The sequence below is a fragment of the Silurus meridionalis genome, chromosome 10 (genome assembly GCF_014805685.1).
Source record: "Silurus meridionalis isolate SWU-2019-XX chromosome 10, ASM1480568v1, whole genome shotgun sequence".
Taxonomy (NCBI): Eukaryota; Metazoa; Chordata; class Actinopteri; order Siluriformes; family Siluridae; genus Silurus; species Silurus meridionalis.
In genome coordinates, this window is record NC_060893.1 from 22,777,601 (window position 1) to 22,792,600 (window position 15,000).

The window sequence follows — 15,000 nt, forward strand, 5'->3', positions numbered from 1 at the left end:
ATCTATCAAAAGTATTGGGACACCGGGCTTTTCCAGCCATGTTTGGATACATTACATTTGCGGCATTTGGCAAATCCCCTTACAACCAAACAGCTGAGGTTTAAGGGCCTTGCTCAAGGGCCCAGCAGTGGATGCTTGGTGGTGCTGGGATTTGAATCCAGAGTACTATGCCAAAACCACCTCCCAGTTTACATTTTTTACTACAAAGTTGGAGGTACACAATTGTATTGGAGGTCTTTGGATGCTGGAGCATGGAATTTCCACTTCACTTGAACTAGGAGACCCAAAACCTGTTCCATCATGACAATGCTCTTGTGCACAAAGTCAGCTCCATGAAGATATTCTTTACATGGGTTGGAGTGGAAGATCTTGAGTGGACACATTTGGGATGAATGTGAAAGCTGACTGCACCCCAGGCCTCCTCACCTCACCTTACTTTACTAACAGCTGAATGGATTTCACTTAATGTGGATTTATAAATAATAATAATAATATAACAATAATAATTTAATATTGATATCGCAGACCTTTAAATTAACACTAAAAATAATTATCTTAAATCTATTTTGTTATTAATTATCATAGATTGTTATTGTTATGCACCGTGTCATCACTAGAGTGTATCCCAAAATACACTAATGGGTGTGGTTACTATGGTAACCCATGGTAATGTTTTGTAGTTATGGTAAACAAGACATAAAAGTTATAGAGTTATAAAATCAATCTGAGCACAAAAAAAACTAAGTTTTCCACAAATTAAAGTAATAAAAATAAAATAGAAAGAACGCAGAAAGAGAAAGAAAGATAGAAAAAGGAAGGAAAGATTAATTCTATTAAAAAATTGTTATTAAAAACAAACAAGTAACTAAAGAAACAAATTATTTTAAAGCATTTTTTGTTTTTTTCTTTCTTTATATTTATATAGACATTTATATAAAAATGTATATATAAGAGAGAGAGAGAGATGATTGAAAAGTGTTTTTGCTTTGTGCTTTTCTTGGACATGTATTTCTACAGGATACCTTTTATTACAAGCTATCTAAGAGATTTAAGAGACTTTGGTCTTAACATGGGGGGCAAACACTTTTTCACACAGGGCCATGTAGTTTTGGATTTTGTTTTTCCTCAATAATAAAAACCTTCATTTAAAAACGGCATGTTGTGTTCACTTGTGTGTATCTTTTACTCATATTTAAATTAGTTTGATGATCTGAAACATTAAAGTAAAGAAACCAGGAAGGGGGCAAACACTTTTTTACACCACTGTACATGATTTCACAGATGTTTCCAATTAGCCAACGTTGCTTTGATTGACAAGGGAGTGAGAATATACTCCGCCCATTAGAGCAGCATGGACTCAAGGGCCCAAGAATGGCAACTTGACCTTCCAATCAGTAACTCAGTGCCTTAACCACAATATTATATGATGTTATATGGTGCAGCTGTGGCTCCAGTGAAAGGAGACTTGTTGAGTTGTGTCCATTGGGTTTCTTGCTTTAGTAATGGCGCTTTTGCTTTTTACAAGTCTCACTGTATTAGATTCCCGTCTGTGATGCAGCACTCTGTTATACTGTGTTTTTCTATAATATTAATGGTTTCTGAAGCCATAATGGTTTTAAGAGGTGGATTGATTGAGGACACAGCTGAAGGCCTACGCTACTAAGATGCAGGACTCCTGAGCAGTGAGCAGATTTATAGAAAATAATGATGGACTTAAAGTGAATTATTAATAATGTCAAATTCGGTCCTATGACTTCTCAGCATTATGATTTTTTAGTGTGTGTGTGTGTGTATGCTTTTTTTTTACAGCATGAACAAAACATTTATGAGTACCTGTTTACTTATCGACATCCTTCTTTATTCGCATCTGTTCATCATTTCGAGGTGAATTCTTTACCTTCTTGTGACTAAAGCTCTGGTGCATTCAGATTTGTTTCTTATTTTAATCATAGACCACATTTCTTCTGATTGAAAGATGTTTAATTTTTCACAGTGATTGTTATTTTGTGAAATTCCCACATTTATAAAGCATCTGTAATTGGGCTTGTTTTTTTATGTTAATATGAGATGGTAATATCACATACTGTATACTGTACATGTGCTTGTTTCCCTTTCTCCAGTATAATAACCTCCTGGGAAAGCTGTCCACAGCATGGATCGTTCAGAGACAAAAGCATGAATAAGATCAGACACTGATTGTCAGGGTTTTCTGATGATATTACAATTCTTTTCGAAGGTGTTTAAATGGGTTGAGGTCAAGGCTCCCTGCAGAGCACTCTAGTTGTTCCATTCCAACGTTAACACCAACAACTATGTCTTCATGAAGCTCACTTTGTACACGGGGACATCCTTATTGAGGTCAAGTAAAGTAGAAGTTGTAATGCAATGCTAAGGCGTAAATGCTATGCATTTGTGTGCGTTGGGGAAGAACTACATTTGGGTGTGATGGGCAGGGCTGCAGATCACAAGAGGTGGTAAGAGAAAAAACTCCCAGAGACAACATATGGAAGAAACCTTAAGAGTTTAAGAGGAGCCCATTTGCTTCTGGGCTAGTAAGATTTGAATTGTCCACCGTAAAGGAATCATTACCAGCACATGATTGGATCTGGAAGGCAAACGTGAAACAATATATTGATACTTTTTTTTAAAAAAGATGGCTTTTTTGTGATCCCACCCTGTTGTAACATCCTTCTCATTTATGTCATATGGGAGACTCCCTTTTCCAGAGCATTTTACTATTTAAACAAAAGAGCAGTTAAGGTCCTTGCGCAGGGACCCTGCAATGGGTGGTACCCCTTTCCCTCTCGAACTGAACAAATATTGTGGACTAGAAGTGTGCCTTGCCCTCAAGTGTACTTCAGTCCTCTATAAAGCCCATGTTATTTCAAGCCCTTTCCAAAGGCCATCCATCAATTCTGTGAAAATAACCCCTAAAAACAACCCACCATAGGCTTTTTATTGCAAGAGGAAAAAGTATGAAGGCATTGGACATCACCTTCAAGATAAATATCATTTATTAGATCTACACCCCCGGTCCTCTCCTCCTACTGAATACTCAAAAGAAAAAGCTAATACTTATAAAGCAGAATTTATAGCCGTCTCTTTAAAGACCAAAAAGGTATGACACGTTTGAACTCTAATAATGTCTACAGAAGAGATTAGTTAGAAATAAAGCACAAGAAAAACAATGTGCGCCGAAATGGGAGTCTCAGGAAATGACTTTTGAGTTCTTGCTCTCTGGTCTGTTTTTGTTCACTTCCTGTTCTCCAGAGACGCCCTCAGAAAAGAGAGAGCAACATTACTGGGTCTTAGCGCTTTGAGAACGCGTTCATCAGATCCCCTTGACAGCACATCAACTGTTCGCGGATTAATCAGGAAATAGCCCATGACCCGGTGGGAATGCACTCAAAGGGCTGCCCAAGTCCCAAAGCGTGCTAGCTATGGAATGTCGAACCCACCTCGAAAAAGTGCATTCCGTTGAGCTCGCTGGCCTTTTAGCGAAAGCAATTCACAGTTTAGCAGAGGCAATTGGCACCCTCTTTAATAACCCGATAAAGCTCACAGACAATTTTCACAGTCCATGGATTAGCATGCAATTTACGCCCGTGCCTGTCGCCTGCTAATCTCTGTGTTCTCTCCGTTCAAGTTAATTTGCCAGACTGGCATGCTTTAAGCGAGGATGTGCACTGAAGTGAAATGTTCCAAATGTTCTGAACGAGGATTGCTCTTTTTTTCCCCTAAAACCCTACCTACTGTACTGTATGAGTCAGCATAAGCCTGAATCTGATCCTTTCGATAACACAAACATCCCTTGTTCTCTCTCAGAGCCTTGATCTGATTTTTGTTATGAACTCTTTATCTAAAGGTTGTGTTTCATCTCTCTGGAGATTCCTTCCCTGTCTATTATATCTACAAGATGAAAAGATTATGATCCTGAGTCTATTAAAGTCCGGAGACTGAATCGTGGATGGGTGCTGGGGCCATAATTACATGTGGTTTGGGAAAAAATGTTCAGCTGTTTTAAACAGTGGGTATTTCTATTGGTTGGAGAAAAATGGCCTGTTGTCTAATCAGATTTTCTTAACCATATGAGATCATAAGGGCATTTTGATGTCTGTGAAAGAAACATGCTGAGATGCTTAGCTGTTTGGTGTTTGGATACAGTTTGGATTAAAGGATGGACTGGTGGTTGTATTCCAGGTTGAATTAGAGGATGGATTGGGGGATGGAGTGGTAGTTGTATTCCAGGATGGATTAGAGATTCGACTGGAGGTTGAATTGGAAGATAAACTGGAGGTTATATTGGACAATGGCTTGGAGATTGGAATGGAGGTTAAATTTGGGGTTGGATTGGAGATTGTATTGGAGGATAGTCTCTCATTTGTATTTGAGGTTGGACTGAAGATTGGATTTGAGGTTGTATTTGAGGTTGTATTGGAGATTTGATTGGAGGATTGACTGGTAATTGTATTTGAGTTTGAAAAGGGTCATGGTCTGGTGGTTGTATTTTAGTTTAGATTGGAGGTTGGATTGGATAAAGGACTGGCATTTGTATCTAATGTTGTATCGGACGTCGGATGGGAGGAGGGACTCAATGTTAAATTGGAATTTGGATTATGGACTTGAGGTTGGACTAAAAGTTGGATTAGAGGGTGCAGTAAAGTTTGAATTGCTTCTGTATATTACCTGTAGATGTAGACAAGGTGCGTTCCATGTCCTATTAATACTATATATACATATATTTATATATAACATTATTGCCATTTGCACATATGCATCTACTGTATATGTCTGTGTGTCACATATAACACATCATACTGTGACCTCTACCTCAACCTACTACACTATCATTATTATTTATTCGTTTTAACCTAATTGCCATATGTATTACAGGTACACATCATAATGTTTACCTTTATATCTCCAGTGTTAAATTGTACCATAACCTTAATATTTAATTTAATTTATTTGCTATTTGCACTACTCATTGGATATAACTACATTCCATTGTCTTTTTACTTGTACTCTGACATTATGTTTTATAGGGACAACATATTGGGACACCTGACTTTTCCAGCCAATGGTGATTCTTCCCCAAACTGTTACCACAAACCCGGAGGCACACAATTGTGGTGCTAGTATTACATTTTCCCAAACCTGTTCCAGCATGACAATTCCCCTGTGCACAAAGCCAGCCCCATGAATGGGTTGGAGTTGAAGATCTCCTGCTATAAAACTCTGACCTTAACCCTATTGAACACCTTTGGGATAACCTGAACACTGGCTGCACCCCAGGCCTCCTCACCTCACCTACATCAGTACCTGACGTTACTAACACCTTTGTGACTGAACGAATCTCAAGCACACTCCAAAATCTAGTGGAACATCTTCCCAGAAGAGTGGAGGATAACAGGAAATGAAGAATAGATGAGGAAAGATCAGATTTCCACAAACTTTTCTCTTTATATTGTTTGTGTTATTTCTGCATTTATAATGCTCTTAAAAGATAAAATATTTCACTTGATCATCTGTTTTATCTTTTCCTGCTCTGCACTAACCATAAAACAGTGTCATTATGGTAGCCTCTGGCCTTTTCGGACAGAAACATGGTCATGATGTATAAGGCAAGCAAAGAGATGTTAATCAGGTCGAGGCAGGATCTCCTGTTGCAGTCATGATTGATGTTAGATTATTGAGCAGGATGTCCAGCATGTGACTCTGATCAGCATCGAGTGAAAGAGAAGTCTGTTCTCGATGTGGGTCTGGCTCTTTGTACTTGTCAGTAGTATCAGGTCGAGAATTACTGGTCATCAGATGTTCAATCTTATCTAATGAATGTGCATACAGTATGTATAGTATATATATTAGGGTTGTGCAAGTCCGTAACTGAAGCCAATGCGATTTTTGCATTTCGATTCATTGCCGACGATACGATACATTGAAGATATGATACTTATAAAGCAGCTACCGATGCAAAGCGATACGATTCCCACTATTACGGTGCAGCAAAATATGATGCTCTGCAATTCAGTAGGTTACTGATAGTTTACTTTTGTTTCTTTGGTTCCGACAGACAGCAAATCAACAATTTACTTAAGTGCCTTCTGACTTTTAAAGCATGGCCCCTTTCACTAACACACTTTACAGTGCAAAAAAAAAGAAAAAGAAAGATGAAATAAAACCAGATGTTCTTTTCCTGTTTTGTCTACTGGAAGTCACAGCTCTACCTCTGCCATGTTAATCTGTATTTTATGTGACTCTCAGGACACGCCTCGGTCTCTCGGTTTTTAGATTCCCCAACTCATTACCTACTTAAAGATTCCTTGAATACTTCTATGAAGCTTTTAGATTGTGGTTGAAGCAAGTGAAGCCACCAGCAGGTGGAAATAAAACTGTCCATCAGAATCATGGAGTAACAAGAGCCATCTCTTGGACAAAAGTTTGTGGACACCTGACCATAAGATTTGTTTGTGCTTTTTTTTTATACATCCCAGTCCACAGCTGTCCTCATTTGCTGTTAACCTCTACTCTTTTGGGAAGATGTTTCACTAGATTTTGCAGTGTGTTTGTGGAGATTTATGGAGATTAATTCATCCACAAGGTTGTTAGTAAAGTCAGGTACCGATGTAGGTGAGGTGAAGAGGCCAGGGGTGCAGTCAGCGATCACATTCATCCCAAAGGTCTCTATAGCAGGAGATCTTCCACTTGTACCCATTTAAAGCAGATTCAGTTCAGTTACCACATCCAAAGACATCCTATACAATTGTGTGCCTAGAACTTTGTAGTTAAATATTAGAGGAGGAATTACATATAGCTGAAAGAGTCAAAAGTCCTGATACTTTTGTCAATATAATGTATCTCCAACACACACCAAGCCCATCAAGACCCAGAGTATCTTCCAAGCATGAGGTGGGTCTTCAGGGCTGCATGGCTTACAACCAGATTGCACTTGTATAGAAGCCTAACCTAAAAACTTAGCTGAAATGTGTTTAATTAGGATTCAGTTTTACAAACATAGACTTGCTCATAGTTATGCGGCTTCATATTTTCCATTTTGATATGCAAATCATCTTGATAGTTCAATGATTCAGTCATCGGCCAAGTTCTAGTACTAAAGCATTAGCAACACTGGTGCTGATGAGCACAGGAACACACTCATTAATGCATATCTGACTAAGTAATTAGCAAACACTATGAAAAGAACAAGTCCTTGCTGAAGATATGTGTGCACTAATACAGAGCTGCACCTCTTCTTATCTCTATGGAGTTTCCCCTCATACGTCTCCCTCGCTTTCCAGGCCAAGCTAGAGAAAGGACTAAGACAAACCTGAGGAGGGTGATGAGAAGGTAAAAGGCAATGTCTAACGTGTTTATTTAAATCAATACTCCTCTCCTGGCCTGTGATTACAAAGCCACAGGCTACAGCCAATCAATCTCCATTATACTCTCACTCTGAGTACAATCAGGACCTATCATGAAGCTTCACCTCTGAGATTAGTGGAAGGTTAACTTGGAATACAAGAAGTGCACAGAAAAGTTACTGGTCCAGGAAGTTGGAGAATAACTCTGACTTACAACTGGCTAACATATTATACTAAAAGTATTGGGACAGGAGACCTGAACCTGTTCCAGCAGCCACATGGGTGTTAACAAGGTCAGGTGCTGATGTTGGTTGAGGAGGTTGAGGAGGCCTGTGGTGCAACCAGCATTCCAATTCATCCCAAAGGTGTAAAACAGAGTTTTTAGCTCTTAAGCTGGAGATATTCTACACTAACCCATGTAAAGCTTTTTATTGAGCTGTATCTGTGCAGTATTTGTGTACTATGTGAAGCTAGAACCATGTAGTCTGCTCAGAGCTAAACGGTTTGCTGTATGTTTCTCTGAATTGCTAAAAATGTTAGGTAAAAAAACAGCCTTTAGCTAGTCATGGCCCAGAGGTGTTTTTTGCTTAGCTGTAGCTTCTATAAAGCAAATTATTTCAAGAAAATTATTTAGGACCCAAATGCAAACGAATTTTCGACACAGTTTTCTGCAGCATGTTGAATATTGGTTCTACCTGAGGAGATCTTTAGCATGTTCAGGTTATCTGGTTTAAAAGTTAGCGGAGGGCACGTTGTTTATGACAGCGTGAAGGAAGTAACGACAATTCCATCCGAAAGTTAACAGTTTCAGAAACTAATGCTGAATGTCATGGAAAAATCTACAGCCTAAATCTTTAAATAGAACACAATGAGAAACTGGTTAATCAAAACCATGTTTAGCATTAGCACATTGCGACTTTTTTGATAATTTTGTACTGTTTACTGCACAAGAGGGCGGAGCAGATGCATGAGATCCAGGGACAGTGATCAAATACAATGATGTGTCATAAGGTACAGCTCGTTCAGGAAGTGTTAAGGGCACGCTTTCCTCATGCTAGCACTCGGTTTTGAGCGTAAACGCGAGTCCATGGAGGATACACGATTTTTTTTTAAATAGGCTTTTCAGATGGTTTTGTTCAGAAAAAAACATTTGCATGTTGCAGGGGACCTGGTGTCCTGTATGGTATTATACACATCGACAGCGAATGGATGCGCTTGGAAACCTGAAGGTGGCTTTGGACTGCAATTAGTTTTTTTCTAAAATGTCCATTTTCAACAGTTTTGTACTCAAGCATCCATCAGTGAACATATGATCAATTAAATAATGATGGATCTATAATAAATAGATATTTAGATGCCATCAAGATGAGGATGGGGTCAATTTTAAGTCTGGTTCCTTTCAAGGTTTCTGCCTCGTACAATCTCCAAGAGGGTTTCCCTCACCACTGCCACCTCTGGCTCGCTCATTAGGGGAATGGAAGCTCAATGGTTAAAATCTGTAATCAAACGATCATGAGTTCGAATCCCAGCAATGACTTTTTAAGCAAAAAAAAATCCAATTTTCCAACTTCACCCAAACATTTAACATCCCCAACTTTTGCATTGCTGTGTATTCCACAAATCACGAGTGAGCATTTCAATTGCAGGGCATTTAAATTTATTTTCATTTAATACGCTTATACCATAAAACACAGATCTCCAACTTTAGTTCTGGAAAACCTCCTGTCTATTCTCAAACCATTTAGTTGCACTGGATAATATTATACTTTCAAAAGCTGTTACAAAAGCTGTAACAGCTACAACCTGCATTTATTTTTAAAGATATCTCAGAGCTGAAATGTATTGCTACATTTCTTAGAAACGTAGTAAATGTGTGAAGAAGACAAAAGTTTGTGAACAGCAGACCTTAAATAATAACAACTTTGTAGTCAAATATATGGGAAAGAACATACGGCTGGAAGAGTCATGTGTCCCAATACTTTTGCCAATATAGTGTATCTACCTGGGAAACAAACCTTGGTGTTTGGGTGTATGAAACAGATCTCTATTGACTTACCAACTAAAAATTTTTACCAGGAATGATGGGAATCTTCAAATGAGATCATATTATATACAATTATTCCACTCATTTATTCATTCATCTTCTATAACCATTTATATTTGGATCATGAGTCTATACCCAGCAAAACTGTCCAAGAACTGGGATAATACTCTGAATACAATGAATATTGAGCTATTTTATGAAATGCCCAGTAGCTCCTGGTTCCATAACCTCAATTGACTGTATAAGACTGTAAAAAGGACATTACTCACAATCTTACATTCTAGTGCTCATGTTAGTTTCTTCCTATCCACTGTATTGTTTTCTCTCTTGATGTCACCCAAATGAGGATGGGTTCCCCTTTTGAGTCTGGTTCCTCTCAAGGTTTCTTCCTCATAGCATCTAAGGGAGTTTTTTTCTTGCCACAGTCTCCATGGCTGCTCATCAGGGATAAATACACATCATTCACCTTAACTGTTAAATTCTGTCTGTTGTGAAGAGCGCTATAGAAATAAACTTGACTTGACTTGACTCGAATAAAACACCAAAGTTTGTAATCAGTGCGCTAATTCCAATCAGAAACAAAAACAATGATTGTTACGTGCTGCTCTTTGTAATCATAATGCTAATTAAAGTAGTGAAGCTGATATTAGATATACACAGAAAGATAATATTTCCAGTTCATGGATCTCGCAGCTAAACAACTGCCAATTCATTGTAATTATGGCAACAATGAGTAATGCTAATGATAATGGTAATGCTGATGATAGTGTAGAATTAATTGGAACCATTACAATGCGTGTCTGGAAATGGCAGAAAGTAAATAATTATAATTAATTATAATGTCAGAATGAATTTTAGAGCCACAGGACTACGTTCCCCATTATTCTCAGATAGCAGCATCTTACTTTGCACCTCACAGTTTGCTTCACATTTGTCCTTCATGGTTGTTGTTGCTGTTTTCTACAGTCCTTGTCCAGGGTTTGGGTTGTAGTCCTTATATGTAGCCAGGTTTTGTTTCAAAGTATATTTGATGCTTATCATGACATGTTACTTGTCACCTAATATAAAAAAATAAAAAATAAAATAATAATAATAACAATAATAATAATAATAATAATATTAATAGCAAGAAGAAGAGGAAGAAGAACAGTGAAGAACGTATAAATATAAAGCCTTGTGAAAATAGATATTTCTTTAAAAAAAAGATAATAATCATTAAATTATTCACATCAGCATCACAGCATTGATCTAGTTAGCGTACACATCACTAACTGATGCACTTCAGAACAATTCAATGTACCGTAAATAAAACAGGAAAAAAAACCCTTACAGAGCAGACAGTGCTTTTTATTATTATTATCAATGCCCTTTATTGTATGGCCTTTATTTATTAGTCCAATGACAAGATCTGAACAAACAGAATCAAATCACGACTCTTAAACCACCTTCTTGGTCCTGTAAGACCTTTTATGGTATCTTTACCTGTACTGCTAGTACTGTTTTAATACGTCTACCATGACTATTATTACTTATATCAGTATGACTATAAATAATACCAATACTACTTCCACTAATACTATTGCCACCGCTATTATTAATACTGCTCTCAATAATAATACTGCCATCCCTATCACTACAACCAACAACCATAACTAATACTAATACTCTGACTACTACTAATAACTTTACTACTTTAGCTGATACTACCACCAATACTACTATTATTAATATGAATTAGAAGTGAAATGATACACATATTCGTACCGAACCGTTCGTGTGAGTTCACTCACAAATGTATTCAATGGCAGACTGCCAGTATGTTTAGGCTCTACCTCACCTAGTATTGTACTACTTACAATCCTACTCCCAAAACTACTCCCAAAACTACTTACAATACTACTTACAATCCTTCTCCCAAAACTACTCCCAATACTACTCCCAATACTACTCCCAATACTACTTACAATACTACTTACGATACTATTTCCAAAACTACTCACAATACTACTTACAATACTACTCCCAATACTACTCCCAAACTTACTCCCAATACTTCTCCAAAAACTACTCCCAATACTTATCCTAATACTACTCCAAAAACTTCTCCCAATACTATTCCCAATACTTCTCCCAATACTACTCCAAAACTTCTCCAATACTACTCCCAATACTTCTTCAAAACTACTCCCAATACTTCTCCAAAACTACTCCCAATATTACTCCCAAAACCTCTTCCAATACTACTCCCAATATTTCTCCCAATACTACTTACAATACTACTCCCAATACTACTCCCACACTTACTTCCAATACTTCCCAAAACTACTCTCAATACTTCTCCCAATACTTCTCCCAAAACTACTCCCAATACTACTCCAATACTTCTCCAAAACTACTCACAATACTACTCACAATACTACTCCCAATACTACTCCCAATACTTCTTCCAATACTACTCCAAAACTACTCCCAATACTTCTCCCAATACTACTTACAATACTACTCCCAATACTACTCCCACACTTACTTCCAATACTTCCCAAAACTACTCTCAATACTTCTCCCAATACTTCTCCAAAACTACTCCCAATACTACTCCCAATATTACTCCCAAAACTTCTCACAATACTTCTCACAATACTACTCCCAATACTACTCCCAATACTACTTACTATACTACTCCCAATACTACTCCCAAACTTACTCCCAATACTACTCCCAAAACTACTCCCAATACTTCTTCCAATACTACTCCAAAACTACTCCCAATACTACTCCAATATTACTCCCAAAACTTCTCACAATACTTCTCACAATACTACTCCCAATACTACTCCAATACTTCTTCCAATACTACTCCAAAACTACTCCCAATACTTCTCCCAATACTACTTACAATACTACTCCCAATACTACTCCCACACTTACTCCAATACTTCCCAAAACTACTCTCAATACTTCTCCCAATACTTCTCCAAAACTACTCTAATACTACTCCCAATATTACTCCCAAAACTTCTCAATACTTCTCCCAATACTACTCAATACTACTCCCAATACTACTTACTATACTACTCCTAATACTACTCCCAAACTTACTCCCAATACTACTCCAAAACTACTCCCAATACTTCTTCCAATACTACTCCAAAACTACTCCCAATACTACTCCCAATATTACTCCCAATGTTACTCCCAATACTACTTACAATACTACTTACAATACTTCTCACAATACTACTCACAATACTACTCAGAATACTACTTACAATACAACTCCCAAACATACTCCCAATACTTCTCCAAAACTACTCCCAATATTCTCCCAATACTACTTACAATACTACTCCAATACTACTCCCACACTTACTTCCAATACTTCCCAAAACTACTCTCAATACTTCTCCCAATACTTCTCCAAAACTACTCCCAATACTACTCCCAATATTACTCCCAATGTTACTCCCAATACTTCTCCCAATACTTCTCCCAATACTACTCCCAATACTACTCCCAATACTTCTTCCAATACTACTCCAAAACTACTCCCAATACTTCTCCCAATACTACTTACAATACTACTCCCAATACTACTCCCACACTTACTCCAATACTTCCTAAAACTACTCTCAATACTTCTCCCAATACTTCTCCAAAACTACTCCTAATACTACTCCAATATTACTCCCAAAACTACTTACAATACTACTCCAAAACTTCTCCCAATACTACTCAATACTACTCCCAATACTACTTACTATACTACTCCTAATACTACTCCCAAACTTACTCCCAATACTACTCCCAAAACTACTCCCAATACTTCTTCCAATACTACTCCAAAACTACTCCCAATACTACTCCCAATATTACTCCCAAAACTTCTCACAATACTTCTCACAATACTACTCCCAATACTACTCCCAATACTACTTACTATACTACTCCCAATACTACTCCCAAACTTACTCCCAATACTACTCCAAAACTACTCCCAATACTTCTTCCAATACTACTCCAAAACTACTCCCAATACTACTCCAATATTACTCCCAAAACTTCTCACAATACTTCTCACAATACTACTCCCAATACTACTCCAATACTTCTTCCAATACTACTCCAAAACTACTCCCAATACTTCTCCCAATACTACTTACAATACTACTCCCAATACTACTCCCACACTTACTCCAATACTTCCCAAAACTACTCTCAATACTTCTCCCAATACTTCTCCAAAACTACTCTAATACTACTCCCAATATTACTCCCAAAACTTCTCAATACTTCTCCCAATACTACTCAATACTACTCCCAATACTACTTACTATACTACTCCTAATACTACTCCCAAACTTACTCCCAATACTACTCCAAAACTACTCCCAATACTTCTTCCAATACTACTCCAAAACTACTCCCAATACTACTCCCAATATTACTCCCAATGTTACTCCCAATACTACTTACAATACTACTTACAATACTTCTCACAATACTACTCACAATACTACTCAGAATACTACTTACAATACAACTCCCAAACATACTCCCAATACTTCTCCAAAACTACTCCCAATATTCTCCCAATACTACTTACAATACTACTCCAATACTACTCCCACACTTACTTCCAATACTTCCCAAAACTACTCTCAATACTTCTCCCAATACTTCTCCAAAACTACTCCCAATACTACTCCCAATATTACTCCCAAACTTACTCCCAATACTTCTCCCAATACTTCTCCCAATACTACTCCCAATACTACTCCCAATACTTCTTCCAATACTACTCCAAAACTACTCCCAATACTTCTCCCAATACTACTTACAATACTACTCCCAATACTACTCCCACACTTACTCCAATACTTCCTAAAACTACTCTCAATACTTCTCCCAATACTTCTCCAAAACTACTCCTAATACTACTCCAATATTACTCCCAAAACTACTTACAATACTACTCCAATACTTCTCCCAATACTACTCAATACTACTCCCAATACTACTTACTATACTACTCCTAATACTACTCCCAAACTTACTCCCAATACTACTCCAAAACTACTCCCAATACTTCTTCCAATACTACTCCAAAACTACTCCCAATACTACTCCCAATATTACTCCCAATACTACTTACAATACTACTTACAATACTTCTCACAATACTACTCACAATACTACTCAGAATACTACTTACAATACAACTCCCAAACATACTCCCAATACTTCTCCAAAAACTACTCCCAATACTTCTCCCAATACTACTCCAAAAACTACTACCAATACTTCTCCCAATACTACTTACAATACTACTCCCAATACTACTCCCAATATTACTCCCAATATTACTCCCAAAACGTCTCACAGTACTACTCACAATACTATTCCCAATACTACTCACAATACTACTCCAAAAACTACTACCAATACTTCTCCCAATACTACTCCCAATACTACTCCCAATATTACTCCCAATGTTACTCCCAATACTACTCCCAATTCTATTCCCAATACTACTCCCAATACTACTACCAAATACTAGTCAAGTCAAGTCAAGTCAAGTTTATTTGTATAGCGCTT